Below are 20,830 nucleotides of genomic sequence, written 5' to 3' on the forward strand. Positions count from 1 at the left end.
GGTGGTTCCAGTGTGTCCGGCACGTCGTTCCGGCATGTCTGACAGGTTGTTCTCGCATGTCCGGCAGGTGATTCCGGATCGTCCACCAAGTGGTTGTGGCGTAGCCGGCAGGTGATTTTGGCGTGTCCCACAGGTGGTTCCGACAATTCGAGCAGGTGCTTCCTGCTAGCTCAGCAGGTGCTTCTGGCATCGCCGGCACTTGATTTTGGCGCATTTGAGAGGTGGGTCCGGCATTCCCGGTAGTTGATTCTGGAAAGTCCGGCAAGTGGTTCTGGCATAGCCAGCATGTGATTTTTGCGTGTCTGGCAGGTGGGTCCTGCGAGTCGAGCAGGTGGTTCCTGCATGCTCGGCAGGTGGTTCAGGTGTGTCCGGCAGGTGGTTCCGTTGTGTCTGGTAGTTGGTTCCCGCGTGCTCGGCAGGTGGTTCAGGCACGTCCGGCAGGTGTTTGCAGTCTGTCCATGACGTGTTTCCGGCATGCCCGGAAGGTGATTCTGGAGTGTCCACCAAGTGGTTTTGGCGTAGCAGGCACGTGATGTTGGCGTGTCAGTCAGGTGGTCCAGCGTGTCCAGCAGGTGGTTCCGGCAAGCTGGGCAATGCTTTCGTCTCTCCGGCACGAGGTTGTGGCACATCTGAGAGGTGGTTCCGGCATGCCGGTGGGTGATTCCCTAGAGTCCGCCACGTGGTACTGGCCAAGCCGGCAGGTGATTTTGGCATCTCCGGCAGGTGGTTCCGGCGAGTCGAGCAGGAGGTTCAGGCGTGATTGTCAGTTGCATCCGGTGTCTCTGGCACGTGGTTCTGGCATGTCTAAGAGGTGGTTCTAGCATGCCCTGCAGGTGATTGTGGCGTGTCCTGCAAGTGGTTCTGGCATAGCCAGCAGGTGATTTTGCCGTGTCTGGCATGTGGTTCCGGCGACTCGAGCAGGTGGTTCCAGCGTGCTCGGCATATGGTTCAGGTGGGTCCGGCACATGGTTCTGGTCTGTCCTGGAGGTGGTTCAGGCATGTCCAGCACGTGGTTCTGGCACGTCTGAGATGTGGTTCTGGCATGCCCGACAGGTGATTCCGGAGTGTCCGGCAAGTGGTTCTGGCGTAGCCGGCAGGTGATTTTGGCGTGTCATGCAGGTGATGTTGGCGTGTCCGAAAGGTGATTTTGACGTGTCCGGCAGGTGTTTCTGGCGAGCTGTTCAGGTGGTTCGGGCGTTCTCAGCAGGTGATTCTGGCGTGTCCAGCAGGTGGTTCTGGTCTGTCCGATTGAGGGTTCCGGCGTGTGCCGCACGTGGTTCCAGCACGTCTGACAGGTGGTTCTGGCATGTCCAGCAGGTAATTCCGGAATGTCCACCCAGTGGCTCTGGCGTAGCCGGCAGGTGATTTTGGCGTGTCTAGCAGGTGGTTCGGGGGAGTGGGTAAGGTGGTTCTGGCATACTCGACAGGTGGTTCAGGCGTGTCCGGCAGGTGGTTCTGGCGAGTCGAGCAGGTGGTTCCCGGTGTGCTCGGCAGGTGGTTCAGGCAGGTCCGGAGGGTGTTTGCAGACCGTCCATGACGTGGTTCTGGCATGCCCGGCAGGTGATTCCGGATTGTCCGACATGTGGTTCTAGCACGTCTGAGAGGTGGTTCCGGCATGCCCAGCAGGTGCTTCTGGTGTCTCCAGCACTTGATTTTGGCACATTTGAGAGGTGGGTACGGCATTCCCGGTAGTTGATTCTGGAAAGTCCGGCAAGTGGTTCTGGCATAGCCAGCTGGGTATTTTTGCATGTCCTGCAGGTGGGTTGTGCGAGTCGAGCAGGTGGCTCCTGCATGCTCGGCAGTTGGCTCAGGCATGTCCGGCAGGCGGTTCCGTTGTGTCCGGTAGGTGGTTCCGGTGTGTCTGGCACGTGGTTCTGGCACATCTGAGAGGTGGTTCCGGCGTGCTCGGCAGGTGGTTCAGGCATGCCCGGCAGGTGTTTGCAGTCTGTCCATGACATGGTTCCGGCATGCCGGGAAGGTGATTCTGGAGTGTCCACCAAGTGGTTTTGGCGTAGCAGGCACGTGATGTTGGCGTGTCAGTCAGGTGGTTCCAGCATGTCCAGCAGGTGTTTCCGGCGAGCTCAGCAGGTGTTTCTGGTCTCTACGGCACGTGGTTGTGGCACGTCTGAGAGGTGGTTCTGGCAGGCCCTGCAGGTGATTCCGGAGTGTCCGCCAAGTTGTTCTGGCATAGCCGGCTGGTGATTTGGCGTCTCCAGCAGGTGGCTCTGGCGAGTCGAGCAGGTTGTTCCGGCGTACTCAGCAGGTGGTTCAGGCGGGTCCGGCAGGTGTTTCCGGTCTGTCCAGTAGGTGGTTCCAGCGTGGCCGGCACGTGCTTCCGGCACGTCTGAGAGGTGGTTCCGGCATGCCCGGCGGGTGATTCCATAGAGTCCGCCACGTGGTTCTGGCCTAGCCGGCAGGTGATTTAGGCGTCTCCTGCAGGTGGTTCCAGCGAGTCGAGCAGTAGATTCAGGCATGATCAGCAGGTGCAACTGGTGTCTCTGGCACGTGGTTCTGCCACGTCTGAGAGCTGGTTCCAGCATGCCCTGCAGGTGATTGCGGAGTGTCCTGCAAGTGGTTCTGGTGTAGCCGGCAGGTGATTTTCCCGTGTCCGACATGTGGTTCCAGCGACTCGAGCAGGTGTTTCCAGCATGCTTGGCAGGTGGTTCAGTTGGGTCTGGCAGGTGGTTCTGGTCTGTCCTGGAGGTGGTTCCGGCATGTCCAGCACGTGGTTGTGTCACATCTGAGAGGTGGTTCCGGCATGCCCGGCAGGTGATTCCAGAGTCTGCGGAATGTGGTTCTGGCACATCTGAGAGGTGGTTCCGGCATGCCCTGCAGATGATTCCGGAGTGTCTGGCAAGTGGTTCTGGCATAGCCAACATGTGATTTCGGCGTGCCCCACAGGTGGTTCTGACGATTCGAGCAGGTGCTTCCAGCTAGCTCGGAGGTGCTTCTGGCGTCTCCGGCACTTGATTGCGGCACATTTGAGAGGTGGGTCCGGCCTTCCCGGCAGGTGATTCCGGAAAGTGCGGCAAGTCTTTTTGGCATAGCCAGCCGCTGATTTTTGCATGTCCGGCAGGTGGGTCCTGCGATTCGAGCCGGAGGTTCCTGCATGCTAGGCAGGTGGTTCAGATGTTCGGCATGTGGTTCCATTGTGTCCAGTAGGTGGTTCCAGCGTGTCTGGCACGTGGTTCTGGCACGTCTGAGAGGTGGTTCCGGCATGCCTGACAGGTGATTCCGGAGTGTCTGCCGAGGGCTTGTGGCGTAGCCGGCAGGTGATTTTGGCGTGTCCAGCATGTGGTTCTGGGGAGTGGATCAGGTGGTTCTGGCATACTTGACAGATGGTTCCGGCGTGTCCGGCACATGTTACTGGCACGTCTGAGAGGTGGTTCTGGCATGCCCGGCAGGTGATCCAGGAGAGTCCTCCAATTGGTTCTGGAGTTGCCCGCAGGTGTTTTTGCTGAGTCCGGCAGGTGGTTCAGGTGAGTTGAGCAGGTGGTTCCGGCGTTCTCGGCAGGTGTTCCGGCATGTCCGGCAGGTGGTTCTGGTCTGTCTGGTAGTCGGTTCCGGCATGTGCCACTCGTGGTTCTGGCACGTCTGACAGTCGGTTCTGTCATGTCCGGCAGGTGATTCCGGATTGTACACCAAGTGGTTCTGGCGTAGCCCGCAGGTGATTTTGGCGTGTCCAGCAGGTGGTACTGGGGAGTGGATCAGGTGGTTCCAGCATACTCGGCAGGTGGTTCCGGCGTGTCCGGCACATGGTTCTGACACGTCTGAGAGGTCTTTCCGGCATGAGCGGCAGGTGATCCCAGAGAGTCCTCCAAGGGGTTCTGGCGTAGCCCGCAGGTGTTTTTGGTGTGTCCGGCAGGTGGTTCTGGCGAGTCGAGCAGGTGGTTCCTGGCGTGCTCGGCAGGTGGTTCAGGCAGGTCCGGCAGGTGTTTCCAGTCCGTCCATGGCGTGGTTCTGGCATGCCCGAAGGTGATTCTGGAGTGTCCAACAAGTGGTTTTGGCGTAGCCGGCATGTGATTTTGGCGTCTCAGGCAGGTGTTTCCGGCGTGTCCAGCAGGTGGTTCCAGAGTGTCCGGCAAGTGGTTTTGGCATAGCCGGCTTGTGATTTTGGTGTGTCCAGCAGGTGGCTCCAGCGAGTCGTGCAGGTTGTTCCGTCATGCTTAGCAGGTGGTTCAGGCCAGTCTGGCAGGTGGTTCCGGTCTGTCCAGTAGGTGGTTCCAGTGTGTCCGGCACGTCGTTCCGGCATGTCTGACAGGTTGTTCTCGCATGTCCGGCAGGTGATTCCGGATTGTCCACCAAGTGGTTCTGGCGTAGCCGGCAGGTGATTTTGGCGTGTCCCACAGGTGGTTCCGACAATTCGAGCAGGTGCTTCCTGCTAGCTCAGCAGGTGCTTCTGGCATCGCCGGCACTTGATTTTGGCGCATTTGAGAGGTGGGTCCGGCATTCCCGGTAGTTGATTCTGGAAAGTCCGGCAAGTGGTTCTGGCATAGCCAGCATGTGATTTTTGCGTGTCTGGCAGGTGGGTCCTGCGAGTCGAGCAGGTGGTTCCTGCATGCTCGGCAGGTGGTTCAGGTGTGTCCGGCAGGTGGTTCCGTTGTGTCTGGTAGGTGGTTCCGGCGTGCTCGGCAGGTGGTTCAGGCACGTCCGGCAGGTGTTTGCAGTCTGTCCATGACGTGTTTCCGGCATGCCCGGAAGGTGATTCTGGAGTGTCCACCAAGTGGTTTTGGCGTAGCAGGCACGTGATGTTGGCGTGTCAGTCAGGTGGTCCAGCGTGTCCAGCAGGTGGTTCCGGCAAGCTGGGCAATGCTTTCGTCTCTCCGGCACGAGGTTGTGGCACATCTGAGAGGTGGTTCCGGCATGCCGGTGGGTGATTCCATAGAGTCCGCCACGTGGTTCTGGCCAAGCCGGCAGGTGATTTTGGCATCTCCGGCAGGTGGTTCCGGCGAGTCGAGCAGGAGGTTCAGGCGTGATTGTCAGTTGCATCCGGTGTCTCTGGCACGTGGTTCTGGCATGTCTAAGAGGTGGTTCTAGCATGCCCTGCAGGTGATTGTGGAGTGTCCTGCAAGTGGTTCTGGCGTAGCCAGCAGGTGATTTTGCCGTGTCTGGCATGTGGTTCCGGCGACTCGAGCAGGTGGTTCCAGCGTGCTCGGCATATGGTTCAGGTGGGTCCGGCACGTGGTTCTGGTCTGTCCTGGAGGTGGTTCCGGCATGTCCAGCACGTGGTTCTGGCACGTCTGAGATGTGGTTCTGGCATGCCCGACAGGTGATTCCGCAGTGTCCGGCAAGTGGTTCTGGCGTAGCCGGCAGGTGATTTTGGCGTGTCATGCAGGTGATGTTGGCGTGTCCGAAAGGTGATTTTGACGTGTCCGGCAGGTGTTTCTGGCGAGCTGTTCAGGTGGTTCGGGCGTTCTCAGCAGGTGATTCTGGCGTGTCCAGCAGGTGGTTCTGGTCTGTCCGATTGAGGGTTCTGGCGTGTGCCGCACGTGGTTCCAGCACGTCTGACAGGTGGTTCTGGCATGTCCAGCAGGTAATTCCGGAATGTCCACCCAGTGGCTCTGGCGTAGCCGGCAGGTGATTTTGGCGTGTCTAGCAGGTGGTTCGGGGGAGTGGGTAAGGTGGTTCTGGCATACTCGACAGGTGGTTCAGGCGTGTCCGGCAGGTGGTTCTGGCGAGTCGAGCAGGTGGTTCCCGGTGTGCTCGGCAGGTGGTTCAGGCAGGTCCGGAGGGTGTTTGCAGACCGTCCATGACGTGGTTCTGGCATGCCCGGCAGGTGATTCCGGATTGTCCGACATGTGGTTCTAGCACGTCTGAGAGGTGGTTCCGGCATGCCCAGCAGGTGCTTCTGGTGTCTCCAGCACTTGATTTTGGCACATTTGAGAGGTGGGTACGGCATTCCCGGTAGTTGATTCTGGAAAGTCCGGCAAGTGGTTCTGGCATAGCCAGCTGGGTATTTTTGCATGTCCTGCAGGTGGGTTGTGCGAGTCGAGCAGGTGGCTCCTGCATGCTCGGCAGTTGGCTCAGGCATGTCCGGCAGGCGGTTCCGTTGTGTCCGGTAGGTGGTTCCGGTGTGTCTGGCACGTGGTTCTGGCACATCTGAGAGGTGGTTCCGGCGTGCTCGGCAGGTGGTTCAGGCATGCCCGGCAGGTGTTTGCAGTCTGTCCATGACATGGTTCCGGCATGCCGGGAAGGTGATTCTGGAGTGTCCACCAAGTGGTTTTGGCGTAGCAGGCACGTGATGTTGGCGTGTCAGTCAGGTGGTTCCAGCATGTCCAGCAGGTGGTTCCGGCGAGCTCAGCAGGTGTTTCCGGTCTCTACGGCACGTGGTTGTGGCACGTCTGAGAGGTGGTTCTGGCAGGCCCTGCAGGTGATTCCGGAGTGTCCGCCAAGTTGTTCTGGCATAGCCGGCTGGTGATTTGGCGTCTCCAGCAGGTGGCTCTGGCGAGTCGAGCAGGTTGTTCCGGCGTACTCAGCAGGTGGTTCAGGCGCGTCCGGCAGGTGTTTCCGGTCTGTCCAGTAGGTGGTTCCAGCGTGGCCGGCACGTGCTTCCGGCACGTCTGAGAGGTGGTTCCGGCATGCCCGGCGGGTGATTCCATAGAGTCCGCCACGTGGTTCTGGCCTAGCCGGCAGGTGATTTTGGCATCTCCTGCAGGTGGTTCCAGCGAGTCGAGCAGGAGGTTCAGACATGATCGGCAGGTGCAACTGGTGTCTCTGGCACGTGGTTCTGCCACGTCTGAGAGCTGGTTCCAGCATGCCCTGCAGGTGATTGCGGAGTGTCCTGCAAGTGGTTCTGGTGTAGCCGGCTGGTGATTTTCCCGTGTCCGACATGTGGTTCCAGCGACTCGAGCAGGTGTTTCCAGCGTGCTCGGCAGGTGGTTCAGTTGGGTCTGGCAGGTGGTTCTGGTCTGTCCTGGAGGTGGTTCCGGCATGTCCAGCACGTGGTTGTGTCACGTCTGAGAGGTGGTTCCGGCATGCCCGGCAGGTGATTCCAGAGTCTGCGGAATGTGGTTCTGGCACATCTGAGAGGTGGTTCCGGCATGCCCTGCAGATGATTCCAGAGTGTCTGGCAAGTGGTTCTGGCATAGCCAACATGTGATTTCGGCGTGCCCCACAGGTGGTTCTGACGATTCGAGCAGGTGCTTCCAGCTAGCTCGGAGGTGCTTCTGGCGTCTCCGGCACTTGATTGTGGCACATTTGAGAGGTGGGACCGGCCTTCCCGGCAGGTGATTCCGGAAAGTGCGGCAAGTCTTTCTGGCATAGCCAGCCGCTGATTTTTGCATGTCCGGCAGGTGGGTCCTGCGATTCGAGCCGGAGGTTCCTGCATGCTAGGCAGGTGGTTCAGATGTTCGGCATGTGGTTCCATTGTGTCCAGTAGGTGGTTCCAGCGTGTCTGGCACGTGGTTCTGGCACGTCTGAGAGGTGGTTCCGGCATGCCTGACAGGTGATTCCGGAGTGTCTGCCGAGGGCTTGTGGCGTAGCCGGCAGGTGATTTTGGCGTGTCCAGCATGTGGTTCTGGGGAGTGGATCAGGTGGTTCTGGCATACTTGACAGATGGTTCCGGCGTGTCCGGCACATGTTACTGGCACGTCTGAGAGGTGGTTCTGGCATGCCCGGCAGGTGATCCAGGAGAGTCCTCCAATTGGTTCTGGAGTTGCCCGCAGGTGTTTTTGCTGAGTCCGGCAGGTGGTTCAGGTGAGTTGAGCAGGTGGTTCCGGCGTTCTCGGCAGGTGTTCCGGCATGTCCGGCAGGTGGTTCTGGTCTGTCTGGTAGTCGGTTCCGGCATGTGCCACTCGTGGTTCTGGCACGTCTGACAGTCGGTTCTGTCATGTCCGGCAGGTGATTCCGGATTGTACACCAAGTGGTTCTGGCGTAGCCCGCAGGTGATTTTGGCGTGTCCAGCAGGTGGTACTGGGGAGTGGATCAGGTGGTTCCAGCATACTCGGCAGGTGGTTCCGGCGTGTCCGGCACATGGTTCTGACACGTCTGAGAGGTCTTTCCGGCATGAGCGGCAGGTGATCCCAGAGAGTCCTCCAAGGGGTTCTGGCGTAGCCCGCAGGTGTTTTTGGTGTGTCCGGCAGGTGGTTCTGGCGAGTCGAGCAGGTGGTTCCTGGCGTGCTCGGCAGGTGGTTCAGGCAGGTCCGGCAGGTGTTTCCAGTCCGTCCATGGCGTGGTTCTGGCATGCCCGAAGGTGATTCTGGAGTGTCCAACAAGTGGTTTTGGCGTAGCCGGCATGTGATTTTGGCGTCTCAGGCAGGTGGTTCCGGCGTGTCCAGCAGGTGGTTCCAGAGTGTCCGGCAAGTGGTTTTGGCATAGCCGGCTTGTGATTTTGGTGTGTCCAGCAGGTGGCTCGAGCGAGTCGTGCAGGTTGTTCCGTCATGCTTAGCAGGTGGTTCAGGCCAGTCTGGCAGGTGGTTCCGGTCTGTCCAGTAGGTGGTTCCAGTGTGTCCGGCACGTCGTTCCGGCATGTCTGACAGGTTGTTCTCGCATGTCCGGCAGGTGATTCCGGATCGTCCACCAAGTGGTTCTGGCGTAGCCGGCAGGTGATTTTGGCGTGTCCCACAGGTGGTTCCGACAATTCGAGCAGGTGCTTCCTGCTAGCTCAGCAGGTGCTTCTGGCATCGCCGGCACTTGATTTTGGCGCATTTGAGAGGTGGGTCCGGCATTCCCGGTAGTTGATTCTGGAAAGTCCGGCAAGTGGTTCTGGCATAGCCAGCATGTGATTTTTGCGTGTCTGGCAGGTGGGTCCTGCGAGTCGAGCAGGTGGTTCCTGCATGCTCGGCAGGTGGTTCAGGTGTGTCCGGCAGGTGGTTCCGTTGTGTCTGGTAGGTGGTTCCGGCGTGCTCGGCAGGTGGTTCAGGCACGTCCGGCAGGTGTTTGCAGTCTGTCCATGACGTGTTTCCGGCATGCCCGGAAGGTGATTCTGGAGTGTCCACCAAGTGGTTTTGGCGTAGCAGGCACGTGATGTTGGCGTGTCAGTCAGGTGGTCCAGCGTGTCCAGCAGGTGGTTCCGGCAAGCTGGGCAATGCTTTCGTCTCTCCGGCACGAGGTTGTGGCACATCTGAGAGGTGGTTCCGGCATGCCGGTGGGTGATTCCATAGAGTCCGCCACGTGGTTCTGGCCAAGCCGGCAGGTGATTTTGGCATCTCCGGCAGGTGGTTCCGGCGAGTCGAGCAGGAGGTTCAGGCGTGATTGTCAGTTGCATCCGGTGTCTCTGGCACGTGGTTCTGGCATGTCTAAGAGGTGGTTCTAGCATGCCCTGCAGGTGATTGTGGAGTGTCCTGCAAGTGGTTCTGGCGTAGCCAGCAGGTGATTTTGCCGTGTCTGGCATGTGGTTCCGGCGACTCGAGCAGGTGGTTCCAGCGTGCTCGGCATATGGTTCAGGTGGGTCCGGCACGTGGTTCTGGTCTGTCCTGGAGGTGGTTCCGGCATGTCCAGCACGTGGTTCTGGCACGTCTGAGATGTGGTTCTGGCATGCCCGACAGGTGATTCCGCAGTGTCCGGCAAGTGGTTCTGGCGTAGCCGGCAGGTGATTTTGGCGTGTCATGCAGGTGATGTTGGCGTGTCCGAAAGGTGATTTTGACGTGTCCGGCAGGTGTTTCTGGCGAGCTGTTCAGGTGGTTCGGGCGTTCTCAGCAGGTGATTCTGGCGTGTCCAGCAGGTGGTTCTGGTCTGTCCAATTGAGGGTTCCGGCGTGTGCCGCACGTGGTTCCAGCACGTCTGACAGGTGGTTCTGGCATGTCCAGCAGGTAATTCCGGAATGTCCACCCAGTGGCTCTGGCGTAGCCGGCAGGTGATTTTGGCGTGTCTAGCAGGTGGTTCGGGGGAGTGGGTAAGGTGGTTCTGGCATACTCGACAGGTGGTTCAGGCGTGTCCGGCAGGTGGTTCTGGCGAGTCGAGCAGGTGGTTCCCGGTGTGCTCGGCAGGTGGTTCAGGCAGGTGCGGAGGGTGTTTGCAGACCGTCCATGACGTGGTTCTGGCATGCCCGGCAGGTGATTCCGGATTGTCCGACATGTGGTTCTAGCACGTCTGAGAGGTGGTTCCGGCATGCCCAGCAGGTGCTTCTGGTGTCTCCAGCACTTGATTTTGGCACATTTGAGAGGTGGGTACGGCATTCCCGGTAGTTGATTCTGGAAAGTCCGGCAAGTGGTTCTGGCATAGCCAGCTGGGTATTTTTGCATGTCCTGCAGGTGGGTTGTGCGAGTCGAGCAGGTGGCTCCTGCATGCTCGGCAGTTGGCTCAGGCATGTCCGGCAGGCGGTTCCGTTGTGTCCGGTAGGTGGTTCCGGTGTGTCTGGCACGTGGTTCTGGCACATCTGAGAGGTGGTTCCAGCGTGCTCGGCAGGTGGTTCAGGCATGCCCGGCAGGTGTTTGCAGTCTGTCCATGACATGGTTCCGGCATGCCGGGAAGGTGATTCTGGAGTGTCCACCAAGTGGTTTTGGCGTAGCAGGCACGTGATGTTGGCGTGTCAGTCAGGTGGTTCCAGCATGTCCAGCAGGTGGTTCCGGCGAGCTCAGCAGGTGTTTCCGGTCTCTACGGCACGTGGTTGTGGCACGTCTGAGAGGTGGTTCTGGCAGGCCCTGCAGGTGATTCCGGAGTGTCCGCCAAGTGGTTCTGGCATAGCCGGCTGGTGATTTGGCGTCTCCAGCAGGTGGCTCTGGCGAGTCGAGCAGGTTGTTCCAGCGTACTCAGCAGGTGGTTCAGGCGGGTCCGGCAGGTGTTTCCGGTCTGTCCAGTAGGTGGTTCCAGCGTGGCCGGCACGTGCTTCCGGCACGTCTGAGAGGTGGTTCCGGCATGCCCGGCGGGTGATTCCATAGAGTCCGCCACGTGGTTCTGGCCTAGCCGGCAGGTGATTTTGGCGTCTCCTGCAGGTGGTTCCAGCGAGTCGAGCAGGAGGTTCAGGCATGATCGGCAGGTGCAACTGGTGTCTCTGGCACGTGGTTCTGCCACGTCTGAGAGCTGGTTCCAGCATGCCCTGCAGGTGATTGCGGAGTGTCCTGCAAGTGGTTCTGGTGTAGCCGGCAGGTGATTTTCCCGTGTCCGACATGTGGTTCCAGCGACTCGAGCAGTTGTTTCCAGCGTGCTTGGCAGGTGGTTCAGTTGGGTCTGGCAGGTGGTTCTGGTCTGTCCTGGAGGTGGTTCCGGCATGTCCAGCACGTGGTTGTGTCACGTCTGAGAGGTGGTTCCGGCATGCCCGGCAGGTGATTCCAGAGTCTGCGGAATGTGGTTCTGGCACATCTGAGAGGTGGTTCCAGCATGCCCTGCAGATGATTCCGGAGTGTCTGGCAATCGGTTCTGGCATAGCCAACATGTGATTTCGGCGTGCCCCACAGGTGGTTCTGACGATTCGAGCAGGTGCTTCCAGCTAGCTCGGAGGTGCTTCTGGTGTCTCCGGCACTTGATTGTGGCACATTTGAGAGGTGGGACCGGCCTTCCCGGCAGGTGATTCCGGAAAGTGCGGCAAGTCTTTCTGGCATAGCCAGCCGCTGATTTTTGCATGTCCGGCAGGTGGGTCCTGCGATTCGAGCCGGAGGTTCCTGCATGCTAGGCAGGTGGTTCAGATGTTCGGCATGTGGTTCCATTGTGTCCAGTAGGTGGTTCCAGCGTGTCTGGCACGTGGTTCTGGCACGTCTGAGAGGTGGTTCCGGCATGCCTGACAGGTGATTCCGGAGTGTCTGCCGAGGGCTTGTGGCGTAGCCGGCAGGTGATTTTGGCGTGTCCAGCATGTGGTTCTGGGGAGTGGATCAGGTGGTTCTGGCATACTTGACAGATGGTTCCGGCGTGTCCGGCACATGTTACTGGCACGTCTGAGAGGTGGTTCTGGCATGCCCGGCAGGTGATCCAGGAGAGTCCTCCAATTGGTTCTGGAGTTGCCCGCAGGTGTTTTTGCTGAGTCCGGCAGGTGGTTCAGGTGAGTTGAGCAGGTGGTTCCGGCGTTCTCGGCAGGTGTTCCGGCGTGTCCGGCAGGTGGTTCTGGTCTGTCTGGTAGTCGGTTCCGGCATGTGCCACTCGTGGTTCTGGCACGTCTGACAGTCGGTTCTGTCATGTCCGGCAGGTGATTCCGGATTGTACACCAAGTGGTTCTGGCGTAGCCCGCAGGTGATTTTGGCGTGTCCAGCAGGTGGTACTGGGGAGTGGATCAGGTGGTTCCAGCATACTCGGCAGGTGGTTCCGGCGTGTCCGGCACATGGTTCTGACACGTCTGAGAGGTCTTTCCGGCATGAGCAGCAGGTGATCCCAGAGAGTCCTCCAAGGGGTTCTGGCGTAGCCCGCAGGTGTTTTTGGTGTGTCCGGCAGGTGGTTCTGGCGAGTCGAGCAGGTGGTTCCTGGCGTGCTCGGCAGGTGGTTCAGGCAGGTCCGGCAGGTGTTTCCAGTCCGTCCATGGCGTGGTTCTGGCATGCCCGAAGGTGATTCTGGAGTGTCCAACAAGTGGTTTTGGCGTAGCCGGCATGTGATTTTGGCGTCTCAGGCAGGTGTTTCCGGCGTGTCCAGCAGGTGGTTCCAGAGTGTCCGGCAAGTGGTTTTGCCATAGCCGGCTTGTGATTTTGGTGTGTCCAGCAGGTGGCTCCAGCGAGTCGTGCAGGTTGTTCCGTCATGCTTAGCAGGTGGTTCAGGCCAGTCTGGCAGGTGGTTCCGGTCTGTCCAGTAGGTGGTTCCAGTGTGTCCGGCACGTCGTTCCGGCATGTCTGACAGGTTGTTCTCGCATGTCCGGCAGGTGATTCCGGATTGTCCACCAAGTGGTTCTGGCGTAGCCGGCAGGTGATTTTGGCGTGTCCCACAGGTGGTTCCGACAATTCGAGCAGGTGCTTCCTGCTAGCTCAGCAGGTGCTTCTGGCATCGCCGGCACTTGATTTTGGCGCATTTGAGAGGTGGGTGCGGCATTCCCGGTAGTTGATTCTGGAAAGTCCGGCAAGTGGTTCTGGCATAGCCAGCATGTGATTTTTGCGTGTCTGGCAGGTGGGTCCTGCGAGTCGAGCAGGTGGTTCCTGCATGCTCGGCAGGTGGTTCAGGTGTGTCCGGCAGGTGGTTCCGTTGTGTCTGGTAGGTGGTTCCGGCGTGCTCGGCAGGTGGTTCAGGCACGTCCGGCAGGTGTTTGCAGTCTGTCCATGACGTGTTTCCGGCATGCCCGGAAGGTGATTCTGGAGTGTCCACCAAGTGGTTTTGGCGTAGCAGGCACGTGATGTTGGCGTGTCAGTCAGGTGGTCCAGCGTGTCCAGCAGGTGGTTCCGGCAAGCTGGGCAATGCTTTCGTCTCTCCGGCACGAGGTTGTGGCACATCTGAGAGGTGGTTCCGGCATGCCGGTGGGTGATTCCATAGAGTCCGCCACGTGGTTCTGGCCAAGCCGGCAGGTGATTTTGGCATCTCCGGCAGGTGGTTCCGGCGAGTCGAGCAGGAGGTTCAGGCGTGATTGTCAGTTGCATCCGGTGTCTCTGGCACGTGGTTCTGGCATGTCTAAGAGGTGGTTCTAGCATGCCCTGCAGGTGATTGTGGAGTGTCCTGCAAGTGGTTCTGGCGTAGCCAGCAGGTGATTTTGCCGTGTCTGGCATGTGGTTCCGGCGACTCGAGCAGGTGGTTCCAGCGTGCTCGGCATATGGTTCAGGTGGGTCCGGCACGTGGTTCTGGTCTGTCCTGGAGGTGGTTCCGGCATGTCCAGCACGTGGTTCTGGCACGTCTGAGATGTGGTTCTGGCATGCCCGACAGGTGATTCCGCAGTGTCCGGCAAGTGGTTCTGGCGTAGCCGGCAGGTGATTTTGGCGTGTCATGCAGGTGATGTTGGCGTGTCCGAAAGGTGATTTTGACGTGTCCGGCAGGTGTTTCTGGCGAGCTGTTCAGGTGGTTCGGGCGTTCTCAGCAGGTGATTCTGGCGTGTCCAGCAGGTGGTTCTGGTCTGTCCGATTGAGGGTTCCGGCGTGTGCCGCACGTGGTTCCAGCACGTCTGACAGGTGGTTCTGGCATGTCCAGCAGGTAATTCCGGAATGTCCACCCAGTGGCTCTGGCGTAGCCGGCAGGTGATTTTGGCGTGTCTAGCAGGTGGTTCTGGGGAGTGGGTAAGGTGGTTCTGGCATACTCGACAGGTGGTTCAGGCGTGTCCGGCAGGTGGTTCTGGCGAGTCGAGCAGGTGGTTCCCGGTGTGCTCGGCAGGTGGTTCAGGCAGGTGCGGAGGGTGTTTGCAGACCGTCCATGACGTGGTTCTGGCATGCCCGGCAGGTGATTCCGGATTGTCCGACATGTGGTTCTAGCACGTCTGAGAGGTGGTTCCGGCATGCCCAGCAGGTGCTTCTGGTGTCTCCAGCACTTGATTTTGGCACATTTGAGAGGTGGGTCCGGCATTCCCGGTAGTTGATTCTGGAAAGTCCGGCAAGTGGTTCTGGCATAGCCAGCATGTGATTTTTGCGTGTCTGGCAGGTGGGTCCTGCGAGTCGAGCAGGTGGTTCCTGCATGCTCGGCAGGTGGTTCAGGTGTGTCCGGCAGGTGGTTCCGTTGTGTCTGGTAGGTGGTTCCGGCGTGCTCGGCAGGTGGTTCAGGCACGTCCGGCAGGTGTTTGCAGTCTGTCCATGACGTGTTTCCGGCATGCCCGGAAGGTGATTCTGGAGTGTCCACCAAGTGGTTTTGGCGTAGCAGGCACGTGATGTTGGCGTGTCAGTCAGGTGGTCCAGCGTGTTCAGCAGGTGGTTCCGGCAAGCTGGGCAATGCTTTCGTCTCTCCGGCACGAGGTTGTGGCACATCTGAGAGGTGGTTCCGGCATGCCGGTGGGTGATTCCCTAGAGTCCGCCACGTGGTTCTGGCCAAGCCGGCAGGTGATTTTGGCATCTCCGGCAGGTGGTTCCGGCGAGCTCAGCAGGTGTTTCCGGTCTCTACGGCACGTGGTTGTGGCACGTCTGAGAGGTGGTTCTGGCAGGCCCTGCAGGTGATTCCGGAGTGTCCGCCAAGTGGTTCTGGCATAGCCGGCTGGTGATTTGGCGTCTCCAGCAGGTGGCTCTGGCGAGTCGAGCAGGTTGTTCCGGCGTACTCAGCAGGTGGTTCAGGCGGGTCCGGCAGGTGTTTCCGGTCTGTCCAGTAGGTGGTTCCAGCGTGGCCGGCACGTGCTTCCGGCACGTCTGAGAGGTGGTTCCGGCATGCCCGGCGGGTGATTCCATAGAGTCCGCCACGTGGTTCTGGCCTAGCCGGCAGGTGATTTTGGCGTCTCCTGCAGGTGGTTCCAGCGAGTCGAGCAGGAGGTTCAGGCATGATCGGCAGGTGCAACTGGTGTCTCTGGCACGTGGTTCTGCCACGTCTGAGAGCTGGTTCCAGCATGCCCTGCAGGTGATTGCGGAGTGTCCTGCAAGTGGTTCTGGTGTAGCCGTCAGGTGATTTTCCCGTGTCCGACATGTGGTTCCAGCGACTCGAGCAGGTGTTTCCAGCATGCTTGGCAGGTGGTTCAGTTGGGTCTGGCAGGTGGTTCTGGTCTGTCCTGGAGGTGGTTCCGGCATGTCCAGCACGTGGTTGTGTCACGTCTGAGAGGTGGTTCCGGCATGCCCGGCAGGTGATTCCAGAGTCTGCGGAATGTGGTTCTGGCACATCAGAGAGGTGGTTCCAGCATGCCCTGCAGATGATTCCGGAGTGTCTGGCAAGCGGTTCTGGCATAGCCAACATGTGATTTCGGCGTGCCCCACAGGTGGTTCTGACGATTCGAGCAGGTGCTTCCAGCTAGCTCGGAGGTGCTTCTGGCGTCTCCGGCACTTGATTGTGGCACATTTGAGAGGTGGGACCGGCCTTCCCGGCAGGTGATTCCGGAAAGTGCGGCAAGTCTTTCTGGCATAGCCAGCCGCTGATTTTTGCATGTCCGGCAGGTGGGTCCTGCGATTCGAGCCGGAGGTTCCTGCATGCTAGGCAGGTGGTTCAGATGTTCGGCATGTGGTTCCATTGTGTCCAGTAGGTGGTTCCAGCGTGTCTGGCACGTGGTTCTGGCACGTCTGAGAGGTGGTTCCGGCATGCCTGACAGGTGATTCCGGAGTGTCTGCCGAGGGGTTGTGGTGTAGCCGGCAGGTGATTTTGGCGTGTCCAGCATGTGGTTCTGGGGAGTGGATCAGGTGGTTCTGGCATACTTGACAGATGGTTCCGGCGTGTCCGGCACATGTTGCTGGCACGTCTGAGAGGTGGTTCTGGCATGCCCGGCAGGTGATCCAGGAGAGTCCTCCAATTGGTTCTGGAGTTGCCCGCAGGTGTTTTTGCTGAGTCCGGCAGGTGGTTCAGGTGAGTTGAGCAGGTGGTTCCGGCGTTCTCGGCAGGTGTTCCGGCGTGTCCGGCAGGTGGTTCTGGTCTGTCTGGTAGTCGGTTCCGGCATGTGCCACTCGTGGTTCTGGCACGTCTGACAGTCGGTTCTGTCATGTCCGGCAGGTGATTCCGGATTGTACACCAAGTGGTTCTGGCGTAGCCCGCAGGTGATTTTGGCGTGTCCAGCAGGTGGTACTGGGGAGTGGATCAGGTGGTTCCAGCATACTCGGCAGGTGGTTCCGGCGTGTCCGGCACATGGTTCTGACACGTCTGAGAGGTCTTTCCGGCATGAGCGGCAGGTGATCCCAGAGAGTGCTCCAAGGGGTTCTGGCGTAGCCCGCAGGTGTTTTTGGTGTGTCCGGCAGGTGGTTCTGGCGAGTCGAGCAGGTGGTTCCTGGCGTGCTCGGCAGGTGGTTCAGGCAGGTCCGGCAGGTGTTTCCAGTCCGTCCATGGCGTGGTTCTGGCATGCCCGAAGGTGATTCTGGAGTGTCCAACAAGTGGTTTTGGCGTAGCCGGCATGTGATTTTGGCGTCTCAGGCAGGTGTTTCCGGCGTGTCCAGCAGGTGGTTCCAGAGTGTCCGGCAAGTGGTTTTGCCATAGCCGGCTTGTGATTTTGGTGTGTCCAGCAGGTGGCTCCAGCGAGTCGTGCAGGTTGTTCCGTCATGCTTAGCAGGTGGTTCAGGCCAGTCTGGCAGGTGGTTCCGGTCTGTCCAGTAGGTGGTTCCAGTGTGTCCGGCACGTCGTTCCGGCATGTCTGACAGGTTGTTCTCGCATGTCCGGCAGGTGATTCCGGATTGTCCACCAAGTGGTTCTGGCGTAGCCGGCAGGTGATTTTGGCGTGTCCCACAGGTGGTTCCGACAATTCGAGCAGGTGCTTCCTGCTAGCTCAGCAGGTGCTTCTGGCATCGCCGGCACTTGATTTTGGCGCATTTGAGAGGTGGGTCCGGCATTCCCGGTAGTTGATTCTGGAAAGTCCGGCAAGTGGTTCTGGCATAGCCAGCATGTGATTTTTGCGTGTCTGGCAGGTGGGTCCTGCGAGTCGAGCAGGTGGTTCCTGCATGCTCGGCAGGTGGTTCAGGTGTGTCCGGCAGGTGGTTCCGTTGTGTCTGGTAGGTGGTTCCGGCGTGCTCGGCAGGTGGTTCAGGCACGTCCGGCAGGTGTTTGCAGTCTGTCCATGACGTGTTTCCGGCATGCCCGGAAGGTGATTCTGGAGTGTCCACCAAGTGGTTTTGGCGTAGCAGGCACGTGATGTTGGCGTGTCAGTCAGGTGGTCCAGCGTGTCCAGCAGGTGGTTCCGGCAAGCTGGGCAATGCTTTCGTCTCTCCGGCACGAGGTTGTGGCACATCTGAGAGGTGGTTCCGGCATGCCGGTGGGTGATTCCATAGAGTCCGCCACGTGGTTCTGGCCAAGCCGGCAGGTGATTTTGGCATCTCCGGCAGGTGGTTCCGGCGAGTCGAGCAGGAGGTTCAGGCGTGATTGTCAGTTGCATCCGGTGTCTCTGGCACGTGGTTCTGGCATGTCTAAGAGGTGGTTCTAGCATGCCCTGCAGGTGATTGTGGAGTGTCCTGCAAGTGGTTCTGGCGTAGCCAGCAGGTGATTTTGCCGTGTCTGGCATGTGGTTCCGGCGACTCGAGCAGGTGGTTCCAGCGTGCTCGGCATATGGTTCAGGTGGGTCCGGCACGTGGTTCTGGTCTGTCCTGGAGGTGGTTCCGGCATGTCCAGCACGTGGTTCTGGCACGTCTGAGATGTGGTTCTGGCATGCCCGACAGGTGATTCCGCAGTGTCCGGCAAGTGGTTCTGGCGTAGCCGGCAGGTGATTTTGGCGTGTCATGCAGGTGATGTTGGCGTGTCCGAAAGGTGATTTTGACGTGTCCGGCAGGTGTTTCTGGCGAGCTGTTCAGGTGTTTCGGGCGTTCTCAGCAGGTGATTCTGGCGTGTCCAGCAGGTGGTTCTGGTCTGTCCGATTGAGGGTTCCGGCGTGTGCCGCACGTGGTTCCAGCACGTCTGACAGGTGGTTCTGGCATGTCCAGCAGGTAATTCCGGAATGTCCACCCAGTGGCTCTGGCGTAGCCGGCAGGTGATTTTGGCGTGTCTAGCAGGTGGTTCTGGGGAGTGGGTAAGGTGGTTCTGGCATACTCGACAGGTGGTTCAGGCGTGTCCGGCAGGTGGTTCTGGCGAGTCGAGCAGGTGGTTCCCGGTGTGCTCGGCAGGTGGTTCAGGCAGGTCCGGAGGGTGTTTGCAGACCGTCCATGACGTGGTTCTGGCATGCCCGGCAGGTGATTCCGGATTGTCCGACATGTGGTTCTAGCACGTCTGAGAGGTGGTTCCGGCATGCCCAGCAGGTGCTTCTGGTGTCTCCAGCACTTGATTTTGGCACATTTGAGAGGTGGGTACGGCATTCCCGGTAGTTGATTCTGGAAAGTCCGGCAAGTGGTTCTGGCATAGCCAGCATGTGATTTTTGCGTGTCTGGCAGGTGGGTCCTGCGAGTCGAGCAGGTGGTTCCTTCATGCTCGGCAGGTGGTTCAGGTGTGTCCGGCAGGTGGTTCCGTTGTGTCTGGTAGGTGGTTCCGGCGTGCTCGGCAGGTGGTTCAGGCACGTCCGGCAGGTGTTTGCAGTCTGTCCATGACGTGTTTCCGGCATGCCCGGAAGGTGATTCTGGAGTGTCCACCAAGTGGTTTTGGCGTAGCAGGCACGTGATGTTGGCGTGTCAGTCAGGTGGTCCAGCGTGTCCAGCAGGTGGTTCCGGCAAGCTGGGCAATGCTTTCGTCTCTCCGGCACGAGGTTGTGGCACATCTGAGAGGTGGTTCCGGCATGCCGGTGGGTGATTCCATAGAGTCCGCCACGTGGTTCTGGCCAAGCCGGCAGGTGATTTTGGCATCTCCGGCAGGTGGTTCCGGCGAGTCGAGCAGGAGGTTCAGGCGTGATTGTCAGTTGCATCCGGTGTCTCTGGCACGTGGTTCTGGCATGTCTAAGAGGTGGTTCTAGCATGCCCTGCAGGTGATTGTGGAGTGTCCTGCAAGTGGTTCTGGCGTAGCCAGCAGGTGATTTTGCCGTGTCTGGCATGTGGTTCCGGCGACTCGAGCAGGTGGTTCCAGCGTGCTCGGCATATGGTTCAGGTGGGTCCGGCACGTGGTTCTGGTCTGTCCTGGAGGTGGTTCCGGCATGTCCAGCACGTGGTTCTGGCACGTCTGAGATGTGGTTCTGGCATGCCCGACAGGTGATTCCGGAGTGTCCGGCAAGTGGTTCTGGCGTAGCCGGCAGGTGATTTTGGCGTGTCATGCAGGTGATGTTGGCGTGTCCGAAAGGTGATTTTGACGTGTCCGGCAGGTGTTTCTGGCGAGCTGTTCAGGTGGTTCGGGCGTTCTCAGCAGGTGATTCTGGCGTGTCCAGCAGGTGGTTCTGGTCTGTCCGATTGAGGGTTCCGGCGTGTGCCGCACGTGGTTCCAGCACGTCTGACAGGTGGTTCTGGCATGTCCAGCAGGTAATTCCGGAATGTCCACCCAGTGGCTCTGGCGTAGCCGGCAGGTGATTTTGGCGTGTCTAGCAGGTGGTTCTGGGGAGTGGGTAAGGTGGTTCTGGCATACTCGACAGGTGGTTCAGGCGTGTCCGGCAGGTGGTTCTGGCGAGTCGAGCAGGTGGTTCCCGGTGTGCTCGGCAGGTGGTTCAGGCAGGTGCGGAGGGTGTTTGCAGACCGTCCATGACGTGGTTCTGGCATGCCCGGCAGGTGATTCCGGATTGTCCGACATGTGGTTCTAGCACGTCTGAGAGGTGGTTCCGGCATGCCCAGCAGGTGCTTCTGGTGTCTCCAGCACTTGATTTTGGCACATTTGAGAGGTGGGTCCGGCATTCCCGGTAGTTGATTCTGGAAAGTCCGGCAAGTGGTTCTGGCATAGCCAGCATGTGATTTTTGCGTGTCTGGCAGGTGGGTCCTGCGAGTCGAGCAGGTGGTTCCTGCATGCTCGGCAGGTGGTTCAGGTGTGTCCGGCAGGTGGTTCCGTTGTGTCTGGTAGGTGGTTCCGGCGTGCTCGGCAGGTGGTTCAGGCACGTCCGGCAGGTGTTTGCAGTCTGTCCATGACGTGTTTCCGGCATGCCCGGAAGGTGATTCTGGAGTGTCCACCAAGTGGTTTTGGCGTAGCAGGCACGTGATGTTGGCGTGTCAGTCAGGTGGTCCAGCGTGTTCAGCAGGTGGTTCCGGCAAGCTGGGCAATGCTTTCGTCTCTCCGGCACGAGGTTGTGGCACATCTGAGAGGTGGTTCCGGCATGCCGGTGGGTGATTCCCTAGAGTCCGCCACGTGGTTCTGGCCAAGCCGGCAGGTGATTTTGGCATCTCCGGCAGGTGGTTCCGGCGAGCTCAGCAGGTGTTTCCGGTCTCTACGGCACGTGGTTGTGGCACGTCTGAGAGGTGGTTCTGGCAGGCCCTGCAGGTGATTCCGGAGTGTCCGCCAAGTGGTTCTGGCATAGCCGGCTGGTGATTTGGCGTCTCCAGCAGGTGGCTCTGGCGAGTCGAGCAGGTTGTTCCGGCGTACTCAGCAGGTGGTTCAGGCGGGTCCGGCAGGTGTTTCCGGTCTGTCCAGT

Source organism: Equus asinus, chromosome 1, assembly GCF_041296235.1.
Source record: "Equus asinus isolate D_3611 breed Donkey chromosome 1, EquAss-T2T_v2, whole genome shotgun sequence".
Lineage (NCBI taxonomy): Eukaryota > Metazoa > Chordata > Mammalia > Perissodactyla > Equidae > Equus > Equus asinus.